Genomic DNA, 13,283 nt, shown 5'->3' with positions numbered 1-13,283 from the left:
ACTGAATCCTGAAAGGTAACATTTTAAATGTTTTAACAAAATTCGGTAGCATCAAATTTCTTCAGTCTTCACTAACCGATTTCCTGTTTACTTTTTCCATAACAAAATTATCCATGAGAACACTTACAGCCTGAAATAAAGTGAAATCCACTTGTCGAAGGGCTTCTTATGCTGTCTGCATTATAGTGTGCAATTTATTAGAATTAATTGCCATCAGTGGAGGACTTCAGAGCGACTACTAAACCTGTGTGTGTTTGACACAGAGCAACCCCACTTCTGCAAATTGAAGTCTACTGTGCTGGAATAGATACAACCTTGAATCTCTAGGTACTATCACAGAGCACATTTTGAAATCTGTAATTTATTCCAATTTAATATAATATAATTTTCTTAAGTGTGACAAAAAACCTAAATCATATGATTTACAATACAAAGCTAACACAGCAGGAATTATATCTTCATACATAATTAATAACCAATGTACACTGTCTTCATATGGCACAGAGTACAATACTTAATATAAACATAATGTTGGATTTTGGAGAATGTTAAAGCATATTGACCTACTGATCTATTTATTGTGGTGGGTGGTCATGCTTTTAAACTCACAGATTGTCATTTACAGAAAACAGAATGGAAGGTTCACACACACACATACCCCAGACCCCAAAAAGTTAAACTGATTTTTGTTTTCAGTGTGAATGAAAGAAAATGTTTTGTTTACTTACTTACATCAATTGACATGTATATTTTTCTCTTTTTTTTTTTTTTTTTGTCTACACTTGTCCTATCCATTATAAATTTGGTCACCCTGATAGCGCTTTTTGAGATAATGCCACACTAGATACTATATGTGAAATGTGATTAATGACTTACTTATTTGAGATCACTGTCTATTTGTACTTCATTGAGTCATTCGAGAATTGCGACTCAGGAGGATGAAATTTCTGAATTTTTTTGCCCAAAAAGAAACAGATTTTTAGTGAAATCTAAACAGAAACATTAGTATCAGAATTTAATATCAATATTGTGATATCTAGATTGAGATCATAGCTAGAAGGCAGAAAGAGAGAGACTGCTTTCCACACATATAATTTCCTGTACAAGTCTATACTATCTCACATTTTTTTGAAGGCTTATTTAATTCATGTTGGCATTCACCAACATTTGATAAACATGTCACTCCTCACCAGGTGTTCTAACTGAAAACAGAGATGGACGAAATATATTCTACAGTCTGCTTGTAATAGAGGTCTACTCCTTTAATGAAAATGTAAAAAAATTGTGTTTTTAAAAATATTTGCAAAGTAATCAATGAAAATAAATATGATGAAAGGGTGCCTACAATAATTTACATGATTTTGTGAAAAGTTCTTTTCCATAAAGAGATTAATTTTTTTGTATTGGAAGCTGCTTTTGCATGTTAGGTAATTTTTTCTCTTCTGTGTTTTTATTCTTGAGGACAATTTGATGATCAGTACACATCATAGGATAAATATTGTGGTTCTGTCTGTCTAGGAGAAATCAACCAAGAATTCTAACAACATACTAAATACTATTCTCAAAGATATAATCTGCAGAGAGTATCTACTTTATCTGACAAACATAATTTCAATTCAGGAAATAGCTCACAATCATTCTAGTGCATCTGACATCAGTGGTATCCACACAGCCATTCTGTGCAAACTCCTTGCTTTAAAGGTCTTCCCATCACTGTTATTGGTCTCACAGATGATGAAGTATGACACTCCATAAACAATGAGCTGGGCCTTTTGTAGGCTGCTTTGCTTTTTTTGGCTTCAAACTGCCACTGAATGTCAAATCAATTTGGCTTTCATTAGAACAGCTTTATATGTGCAAATGTATTTGTGTCTGGTAGCTACTTTTTTCTATTTTTGCTTTCCTTTCCCTTTGCTTTTTTTCTCCTTTCCCTTGAATGATGTAATTTTTCTCTAATCAAAGCCAACACCTGTTTCTCTAAAATAGGACCCTCTGTGTAAAGCTCTTTATCATAATCTGAGTACACTCTAGATGGGGTCTTTATGAATCAAGTTCTCGGAAAAAAGAGGAAGTGCTCTGCTGCAGTGACATTGTATATCATGGAGCCTGGCTAAAGTCAAGAGCTGATGTAACCTTGACTTTTGACATGCCAACAGACTGCAGTCTAGATAATGCAAGGTGTGTAAGCTACTGTCTTTGATAAGTAATAAAACAAATAATAAGTCTGATGCTTTGTTTAAGACCAGCTCAACTGTTACACAGTGCTGTTTTGGGCTTGATGGGGTAATGTTTTTTTCTTAACCAATTTAAAAGGATCACAAAATTGCAACTTTAAAAATTGCAAAAACCAGGATTTCTGGGTTTGTAAACCGCAAGCCTGCTTAGGCAAGCTAAATGTAGAATGCCATACTCTGAGAGGAATAAAATAGGGAGTACAGAACTCCCAGGTATGAGTCAGTGAAGATCTGCTCCAACAGAGTACATTACAAGTAGTCTGTAATGGCTGAAGTTTAGGAAGGGGAAAGGCTATGTGTGTCCTAAAAGGCTGCCATAAACTCTGTGTTCTGACACATTTGAAAGAAACACAGGCTCACTTTTCATGGACCTAAAATCAGTTGCCTCTGAGACTTGTCTCATGGAAATAGCTGCTGAAGGGTACTATGCCTGGAATGGTTTAAGATTGTGGCAAAAAAGCATAAAATTCCTTTTCCTCCTCCAGAAATATCTTGCTTTCTAATTTTCATCACAAAACCATTCTCCCTCTTTTTGATCCATCTTATACAAGCTGAAAGTCAGGATATAATTCCATTTACTTCATACATTAATAAAATCACTATGGCTGGAAAAGACTTACAAGATCAGGGATCATAATTAACCCAGCACTACTGTGTTCGCCACTAAGCCATATTCCTAAGTGCCAAATCCACATGTTTCTCTGAACACTTCCAGGGATGGAACACTTTCAGGAGAAATATATGTTTTGAAATAACTACCTAACTATAACCAGGTCAGATGCATGTCCTATCCCAAGTAACAAGTCACTTGTAAGTAGTCAAGCTACATGCTGTGTCCTCTTGCTAGCGTTGATCCTTTTGCAAAGAACCAGAAATATATTTTACTTCTTTAAATGGAAAGACATACATTTTAGAAGCTGGGGAACCTACAGACAGTAGGAGTGAGACAGAAAAAAATGGTGTCAACTGTATCCTCACTCCATCTAAACATGAACATTTTACACTTATGACGGAAGAAGCTTTCTCTGGACATTGCAGGATAGAAATAAGACAAGAGAAGCAGCCTTTGCTCACCACTTTCAATAATGGGCTCAAACATCTTCAGAGGACTTCAGGCTGTCCAAGAAGGGTCCTTGCTCAATTTGTGAGGGGATGAACTTACTCCTGTAAGATGAGATCCTGTGTCAGACACTCACAAGGAAAATGCCTATTTTCAGGGCTGAAGAAGAGGTTTGCTTGGCTCAAATACTCAGTGATTTCAAATCCAGTGCTAACTCTTAACTGAAATATATTGGTAATCTGCCATCTGTGGTTTTCTTGAGCAGAAATTTTGACTGAAGTCCAGGTCTTAGTAGATATGAGGCCACGTTACCAAATCCATCCTCCTACTTGACATCATCCTTCATACTGTGTCACTGCCTTTGGATTAAGGACCACGGCAAAGTATGGAAAATGCAGATACTTCAGTTGCCAAGTCATTTCTTGGTCTCTCTGCTGAAACTATCTATAGTGAATGTTTCATTGCTGACATCTATTCTAGCCTCAGTATTGTCAAAGCATTTTTTTGTGTGTAATAAATTTGCATAAACATTTCACCCCAAATATAATGAAACATAGGATAAGAAAGAACTAAATTATGTTTTTAAAAAATACTAAAAGATTTCTTGATTGATTTGCAGAGGCATAGCAAAATTCCTTCATATAGTGGCCTCATGAATGAGATGATAATATGCAAGTAAAGCATAATGATTGGCATATTAAATGCAAGATCTTTGTCACCATCTGTTTCCCGATTGTGTCAGCAAGTTGGGATTTTTTTCATGGAAGTGTGAGAATACACCATGGCCTCGAAGTATCAAAATGTCAATTATACATCACATTTTAAAGTTGGAAGCCTAAATCACAATTGTCCCTGAATTCTGCTTGAAACACTGACAAATTATTACCTATCCGTCACATTTAGCCTTCCTGTACAGTAGCACAGTTATTGTGCTGGAAAATAAAACAGAGCAGGAACACTATCAAGGCCAGGTTTACAATTTTGTGATGAATACTTAAAAAAAATTGATTCAGAAGGAGACAGGGAGAGAAATAAGAATTCAAAACAAATTGAATAGTTGTGGAACAGCCCTATCAAATACTTGTTATTTCAAGCTGAAGTACTTTGAAAACAGTTCTGTATTTCTGGTATTTTTCATTGCAAATAATCCTCATTCACAAGGAAGACAGTATTCCTTTTTCTATATTTTCACTTGCACTGACAGAAGAAAATTGTATCCTGGTTAGCGCAATGAATCAGTATGAAGTTCAGAAGGAGAAAACCTATGTGCAACCTGAGCAAAATGAAGGAACTTTTCCACCAATACTGCAGGTCCTGCTTTACCCCCTCAGTGGCCTTATATCAGAGTTGGTGGGAGGTGCTTTAATGTCCCACGTAGGATGACATACAAACACCATTAGCTGCCAGAACAAGCAACCAAGAGGTGAAAGCACACAAAAAGGCTGCTAACTGTGATTCTGAAATATAAATGCAAGACTCTTCCAAAACTGAAAAGTCCACTAATATCTTAAGGCATTATTTCTGCTAGGGGGATGAAACAGAAGTAGGTATTGTGTAAAGTGATTTTTCATTTACTGAGGACAATGGTAACATCACCAAAAAATGCAATGGCCTTTTGATTTGCTTCTAGACCAATTACTATAACTGTGGAAAGGAGATATCTAGATTTTTAAAAAATGGGATAAAGAACATAATCATGTCCAACAATCTAACATGAACTAATTTGGAAGACTATAAAGAGGTAAAATAAAAAAAGTGACCTTCCAAACTTGTACTTTAATGGACTTCTCATGAAGCATAATTTCTTCTAATAATTTCTGATTATAGTAGTATTTATACATTATAAGGTACACAATCCACTATTTAAACAGACTGCTTATATGATATTTGCCAATGAATAATAAATTTTTGCTGTAATAAGATAGCAATTTTTAAGATGCAAAATTTATTGCAAATGGGACTGATTCCAAAATTAGGAGATTGTAAGTAGCATGATTTATATTACATGTTTGGGGTCAGTCTCTGTGTGTAAGTAGCATGATTTATATTACATGTTTGGGGTCAGTCTCTGTGCCTGTGAAACAGGGTTTTTAATACTTAATAAATATAAAATACATTTATTCTAATTAAGAATTAATTTTTAGTACGGCTTTGTATTTTAAGCATGTGTGTACATACATGTTAAATCAAAGTGTTTGGGAAAATTCAGTCTGGGGTTTCTGATTTAAGCAATTGTCCATGAGCAGTTGTGTATAGGCATGTCTTCACTACTAAAAAAAAATTCTTTTTCCTTCTTCAAAAGATCATGTAAATGATCTGTAAAGCAGAGGTTTATATATTTCTGGTGGAGAAGCATATTCTGCCAGGTAGTTAGCAGTCTCTCCATTCATTAGCAAATGGTGACTCATAAGCTGTTGGAAAGCAGAAAAGAATAAAAAAAGTCACAGTTTAAACTTTGCAGCTGTAGTTTGATAGATAAAGTTTGTAGCCTGAACATATATATAACAATGAACCAACACTGAGAAAAAAAAATGGTATGTAAGAAAAAATCTCTTCTAAGAACTTTCATGTGCATCTGTTGCCAAGGTAACACTATATATATATATACGATTAGAAGCTATACACTGTAGGTATATCTTCAAACAGGGACCTTTTGGGGGTCTGACTCCCAGCTTGTGCACCTCCACCAAGATATCAACTGAATGCAGGCAGCAGGAACACACTGTGTAAAATATTAGTGTATTACAAACAGATATAGTTTACTATGTGTGCATACTACTGGTATCACTGTCTTCTCTGAAAGTGAGGTCTGGATTTGTATGTGGTAAACAAATATCTTTGAACTTTGTGAACTGTGGACATCAGTCCATCTCTCAGATTCTTATAGCAGGGATTGAAGGAAAATGTCCTTAATGTCTCTTTAACCTTTTCTTTTTCCTTTCTGTAAGTCCATCAAACAATTTCTTACTTCACCCTCTGTTAGGTCCGTGAAATCACTCCTGTTTACTAACAGAGAAATAACTCTGTTTTTTTTTCCTTGCTGACATATTTTTTCCTTCTTGACTGCTCTGTCAGGCATCCAAATGAAACAAATAATTCATTTTAAGTCTTTTTAATTAAAGAATTAGATTCTTTTTAATTAAATTATTTTTAATTAAAGAATTATTTTTAATTGAAATTTTGCTGTTTAGGACATGATAATGAAACAAGTGAGTTTAAGGGAAGTTTTTTTGCCGATATCCATGTGTTTTTGTTCTCCCTCACATCAGGAATATGTCATACAAAATAATATGGTTTCTTTCATGTATTCATCTGGACTTTCAAAAGAATGCTTTGAGGCTATCTTTCATACTCTGCTTAATAATCTTAGCAATTACAGAATTTTTATAGTCTGTATATTATATATTTTCCTGTATTTCATTTTGAATTCTGTATAAAAAGTAAATTTTAGTGTTAATGATATGTATGTTATTATAGAAGCATAGAATGGCCTGGGTTTAAAGGGAACACCAACTCTCCTGCTGTGGACAGGGATACCTTTCATGAAACTCAGAACTCCTTCCAGCCTTGCCAGGAGAAATTCCACGGATGGGGCATCCACAACTTCTCTGGGCAACCTGTTCTAGTGACTCACCACACTTACAGTAAAGAATTTTTTCCTAATATCTGATCTGAACCTACTGTCTTTCAATTTGAAGCCATTCCTCCTTGTCTTATCACTACATACCCTTATAAAAAGTCCCTCTCCATCTTTCTTGCAGGGTGCCTTCATATACTGGAAGGCTACAGTTAGGTCAACCCAAAGCCTTCTCTTCTGCAGGCTGAACACGCCTGATCATCTAGCCTTTCCTTGGAGAAGAGTTTCTCCATCTCTTTGATCATCTTCAGAGCCCTCCTCTGGACTCACTCCAGCAGTTCCATGTCCTTCGTGTCCAGTGGGTCCCCCAGAGCTGATGCAGCCCTGCAGGTGGGCTCTTACCAGAGCAGAGCAGAGGGGCAGAATCCCCTCCCTGGCCCTGCTGCCCAGAACACGTTTGGCTCTCTGGGCTGGGAGTGCCCATGGCTGGGTCATGTCCAGCCTCTACCCACAGCACCCCCAAGTCCTTCTGGGCAGGGCTGCTCTGGGTCTGTTGATCCCCTGTGTTGTTCAGCCCCAGGTTCACCACCAGCACTTGGTCTTGTCAAACCTCATGAGATTCCAATGGACCCACTCCAGGTCCTTCTAGATGGATCCCATCTTTCAGGTGTGTCAACCACACTACTCAGCTTGATTTTATCTGCAAACATGCTGAGATTGCCCTTAATTGCTTTGTCTCTGCCATTAATGAAGAAATGAAATAACAGTGGTCCATAACAGACTCCCGAGGGACACCACTTGTCACTGATGGACATTGATACACTGAGCCATTGACCACTACCCTCTGGATGTGACCACCCTTATCCATCTAATAGTCCACCCAATGAAACCATGTCTCTTCAGTTTAGTGAGAAGGATGCTGTGAGGGACTGTGTCAAAGGCTTTACTGAAGTCCAGAATAGATGTATGATGAAATATATCAATTTGTTCAAACAGAAACAAAGCAATCTTCTTAATCTTATGATTGAAAATTAATAATCTTCACTAAGTTTTCCTTTAGGAAAAGCTAAACCTAGATATTGAACTGTTCCAGAACCCCAAATGCAAGGTTCAGTCTTGCAAGTGCTTGTATGTGCGCAGCATTACTTGGAAGAGTAGTCCTGAGTTCAGTGTGAAGTCTGTTCAGTTACCAGTCTGAGTGAGCACTCAGGTGTTTAAAGTGTTTAACCAAGTTTTCAAAATAGAAGCTATGTTTCTTGAGGCTGTAAATCTGTAACCATGTGCCAGTTCTTATTGAGAAAAAAAAAATCATAATATTTAGAGTTGATCAGTAGTACAAAAAGCTGTCTCTACTTTCATCATGCTAGATTTAAAATGAGCTGGATTCAGAAAAGTTTCACAGTTCCTTTGTTTTCATTTCTGCAGATACTGAGGCAATCTAGCTTCACTGGCATTAATGTTTGCTGAAACGAAAAATACAATTCAGAGAAGTATTTGTATAATGTGTTAACAGTTTTAATCTATTAGAATATTTGTCACTGAAATAATGCCTTGTCACTTAGTAAAACAACAGCAATTAGACATCACAATTCAATTCATTCACATGGAGTAAGGAAATGTCCAAGAGAATGATTTTGCAGCATTGTAAAAATGTGGCAAAGTAAAATCAGACTTTCTAATTGGTCCTAATACTGTATTTTTGGTTTAACTTCCTTTGCTTTCAATTAGATTTAATATGGTCTCTCTTCCTAGAGTAATGTCAGGATAACTCACTGGTTGGAAATTATTTACAATGGTAAATAAGATAATTGGAATAACTTATTAAATAAGCATCATGATTAAAAAAAGCATGTGAACATAAAATAAATTTGATCAGAGGTTTCAAAATCCAAATTAGAAATAAATTGTACAATGTTTTTTATCCTAAATACCTCATAATTGTGCAGAAGCAGGTAAAATATTCAGATCAATATTGTGCTCTTTACAAGAAACTGCTGAATCACAGCAGGAAATTTGTGTTATTCTGAAAATTGAGATCTCATAAAGAGCGCTCTACAGATCGCTCAGAAGGAAGAACAATGATGGAAGTACACCATAACCTACCTGGAAATACCATGCATGACACACAGAAACCATACACATAGATTATGTTTCATTTAAAAAAATAACTAAAGTAAGTAAGGAAAGCTTTAGTCTTTTATTTAGTTGTGGGTTTTTTTGTAAAGTATTATTACTTTTCAAGAACTAGCAAGAATTCTAAATGAAGATTTTACTAAAACTTCTGACACCAGGTTAGGATTAGGACTAGGTTTATGTCAGGGAGAGGGAGAAAGTTGATGACCTCAGAAAAGGCTGCTACAAGATACCTTTCCAACAGAATTTCCCCCGGGGCTTTGGTATATCCTGTGGCAGAATTTTCCTTCAAGGCTTAGGATCAGTTAGGAGAACTATCCTCTTACCTCTTGGGAGAATATCTCTGACAGGTGAGATCTGTTAAAGAAGCCTCCGCTGACCTTGCAGCTCTTTGAGGAAGAGCTGGAGGAAGCTGCAGGAGGGATTTCCACCTCCCAGGCTGGCAGCTGCATTAAATAGAGCCTCTCACACTTGTCCCAATCACATTTGGTTCAATCCAGGACTGCATTGAGCTACACTGCAGCCATGCCAGTGCCTGTGATTGTGCCTTGTTGATCTGGACTGTGACCCTGACTCATGGGATGACTTCATGACTTCCTGACTTCCTGACAGGACTAAGCCCTGTTGTTGGTGGGGCCACAGCTTCTTCGGCCTGACATGTTGTCATAATTTGCTTCCAAATTTTGTTTTCCCTAACTTCCTCTATTGCTCCCTGAGAGACATGTGAGACCCATAGGAAGGGTGAAAATATTGAGGAAGTAAAGTGGAGGCTTCTGTGAGAATTCTCACAATTGCATCTTTTTCACAAGGAGTTTCTGCATGTCCCACTACAGAAGTGTCCACCCACACTTAGGGTTAGCCTATAGGAAGAGTAAAAGATATCAGACCCATGAAAACATTGGGGTTGCAAAGAACTGGACAAGCCATAGTAGCACTGTGGCTTATCTGGGATCTCTCTCCCACCTCCTATTTCCAATGATGGCTTCAGCATGTCTATTGGCAGAAATCTCTGTCCAGATTTAGCACAAGGGATAGATTTATGGGTAAAGAGTCAGTTATATTTCTTTAGACAAGTGTTTTAAGGCTTAGCTGCACAGTGAGTGGCTGCTTCCGACATTTCTTAAAATTGTCAGAATACATCCAGAGGAGGTTTTCAGTTTAAACTAATAGAAATTGTTCATTAAAAGGCTTAAGTGATGTGAGAGTTTCCACTTTGAATTAAATATTGATTTACTATATGAGTTAGAGAAATGCTCTTGAGGACTATTTTTATGATAATTACAATACTTCTGTAATATTCTAGTATTTTTGTAGTAGTTATGACGTTTATATGTTATGAAGAATTGAAGATTGCCCTTTTGGCTTGGAAAAATGTTCTCATAGCAGTCATATGCTACTGTTCAGAATGCTTATCATTTACCCCTAAATATAGTTATGGGATTAAATCAACAGAATTGATTGAGAATTACATTAATATACTGTAAATAAGGTACAAATTTGTCTTCTCAGAGGGGAAAAAAAAAAGAACAACATACTGTGCATTGACAAACATTGGAGTTCTTGGAGATGGGAAAATAAAATGCAATGTTCTCCAATCATTCAAATATTTTCATAAGATACCACTGAGATATATAGGGTTACGTATAGTACTACTGCACAAATAGATTTATATCTGATACAGTATTGACACTAAAATTTGATAAACCAGTTCAATAGTAATTTCAAGATTGAATACATGCATTCTCTGCTCTTCTTTTTTTGCTGTGTTTATTTGTTCAGTTTAATTTGGTTTGTCTAGTTAGCATTTCTAGAATGACAGTGATATGAGGTCTAAACTGAATGTAGGCATTAGGCAAAATATTTCAGCATTTCATTGTTTATTTTAATTTGAAATTAATTAATGTGAGATATCAGGCCCTATAAAGACAATGAGTGCCATCTATAAATGATAATATAAATCAATAAAGAGGAGGAGGTTAAATGATTTATGTTGGAACTGAGCCACCATGTAATAACTGATGCTCGTTACAGCCTCAACAATGAATGGGAAATCAAAACATTAAATACTGCAAGCAAGAAGACCATCCTATTTTGCAGTGAGTTTAAGATACTCTATTTGTAATTCATTTTTATCCTATTAAAAGGCAGGTTAAATCTTTCATTTAAATAGACATCTTGCCTAAGAAAGGGGCTGCTGGAATTTGCCCAATGTTTCCATGCTTTTGAGTTGTTGCCAGCTTTGCTCGAAAAATAACAAATGCAGTTGCCAAAAGCTACATGCAATAATATTGCTGTTAAGAGTTACAAGTTTTAAGCATGTACTGATTTTCATATCTCTATAGTAGAGTTTACTACGTTATCAATATTGTATTTTCATTGCCTTATATTAGTAAAATAGGACTTCAGAATTGTTTTGCATATCTCTCTTGAAGAATAAAAACAAATAGTTCTACTTTTGAGCATGGATTGGCACACTATGAAAACATTGAAAGAGTCTCTATGAGTAGGGCTGCATTGACACACTGAAAGCAGGTGTAACATTTCTCCAGAGATTTTACTTATTCTCCTAATTTCTTCTAATTTTATTTATTCTCCTAATGTCAGCACATATTTTCAGATGAGGATTTCACTCTTCTTATCATTTTCTTAATAACTGTATTTTAATTAATTTTGAAGATAAAAGATTTTAGGTCTTCTTTCTCCATACACGTTTTAGCTGAAAAAGAAGAACAACTGGTGGAACTTCACTGCAAATGTTGTCTTACAAAGTGTCCCTCTATCAGGAAGCTGTCAGGTGAACCATTTCTCTTTTCTATTATTTGAGTGTATTAAAATGAGATGCCCAAGTCCTCGGCAGATTCTGGAGTTACTGCAAATTAAGCTGTTTTGCATTCCAGAAGTCATTGTCTTGGAGATTTATGAGTATGGGGTCGAAGCGGATATGAATGACACCTGTGGTAGATAATTTTGTAGATGGGGTATTTTACATCAGTGCCCAGTCTTCTTACCAAATTTGACCCTTTTGAGCAAGAAAAAAAATAATCATAGCCTGTTTCAGAATAAAAGTAAGAGAGCTACAGATTCCTAGAAGAGAAGATATGTGGGTCAGTATTTGTGTTCTTTTTACCTACCTTCTTCACTTCCTGAGGAAGCTCCCAGGGAGCCAGGTAACTGCCATTTTAATAGTCTGAACTGAGGTTATAAGATAGTGCAAGCCACCAGAATGATAAACAGTGTGTACCATTAAATTGGGACAGAGGTCATGGAAATTTATCTAGATCAGTACCCAATTCATAACAAGGCTCAAAGATATTAAGAGGCTCCCCAGGGAAATGATCACAGCACCAACCTGATAGAGTTCAATAAGCACTTGTACAATGCTCTCAGGTACATGGTGTGATTCTTGTGACTGTCCTGTTCAGGCTGGGAGTTGGACTTTGATGACTCTTATGGGTGCCTTGCAACTCAGAATATTCTGTGATTCTATAGTCTTGCAGTTTATGAAAGTTGCATGAATAACTTTTTGATAAAAGGATCTAATAATGGAAATTTGTCAACAGCTTGCTTGCAGAGTAAGCTCCTTGTCCCAGGAGTAACTTTACATGATAGTTAACATGTTTTTGTTTTCTTTATAATATTTCTTTTTTTTTTTTTTTTTTTTTTTGCAGTGTACAAGAGGTTGTAATATCATTCTAGATATAGCAAGGTTTTGGTTTTGAGAGCTGTTTCAATCTATACTGGATGAAACAAATACACTTTTTAATCTTTTCATTGGGTCAAATTTTCAAAGTTTGTGTTCTTATAGCAATTTATTTTTGCTTAACACAGTTTGGAGCTCTTTACTTTCCTCTTGAGAGAATTTTCCTCCCTGATTAGTGTTTGGACTTTTTTTATATCCTTTTGGGAAAAGGATTCTCTTTATTTAGATGTGAGTGGAACTCATGACTCAGCTGAAAGAAGCTTTCCAAGGATGATAACCTCAATGCCACAAATTCAGTCCCACTTGCCTTTAGATGGACATAGAAGCTGCTTGTCAGCTTTGTGGCATTTGTTCAGTAATGTCAAGTGAGAGTTTCAGAAAATTATCATCATGTCTATGGAACTTCATTTCTTTACCAATTTTTGTGATTCTTCTGCTAATGTTGACTGCTTTCATCAAGGGTGGGAGATTTTCAATTATGCTGATAGGTTTCAATACTGCATTTTGAGCTGTAGTGGAGTCAGCCCTTAAAACAATAATGTTGAAGATATACAAAGGGTCAGACAATTCTTTTCATTA

The 13,283-nt window shown here is 36.0% G+C and overlaps 1 long non-coding RNA gene across 1 annotated transcript in view; it reads left to right on the top strand.

Moving 5' to 3' along the window:
• The window catches only part of LOC146767345 (uncharacterized), a 108,819-nt gene that overhangs the window by 32,597 nt on the left and 62,939 nt on the right, over positions 1-13,283 (top strand). The window contains exon 5 of the long non-coding RNA XR_014955606.1: positions 11,721-11,798. This is a non-coding gene — a long non-coding RNA (uncharacterized LOC146767345). The remainder of the gene's footprint in view (positions 1-11,720; positions 11,799-13,283) is intronic.

The sequence above is a fragment of the Lonchura striata genome, chromosome 5 (assembly GCF_050655825.1).
Source record: "Lonchura striata isolate lonStrDom1 chromosome 5, ASM5065582v1, whole genome shotgun sequence".
NCBI classification, from domain to species: Eukaryota; Metazoa; Chordata; class Aves; order Passeriformes; family Estrildidae; genus Lonchura; species Lonchura striata.
Note: the sequence above shows the minus strand (reverse complement) of the source record. Positions and strands in the feature narration are given on the sequence as shown.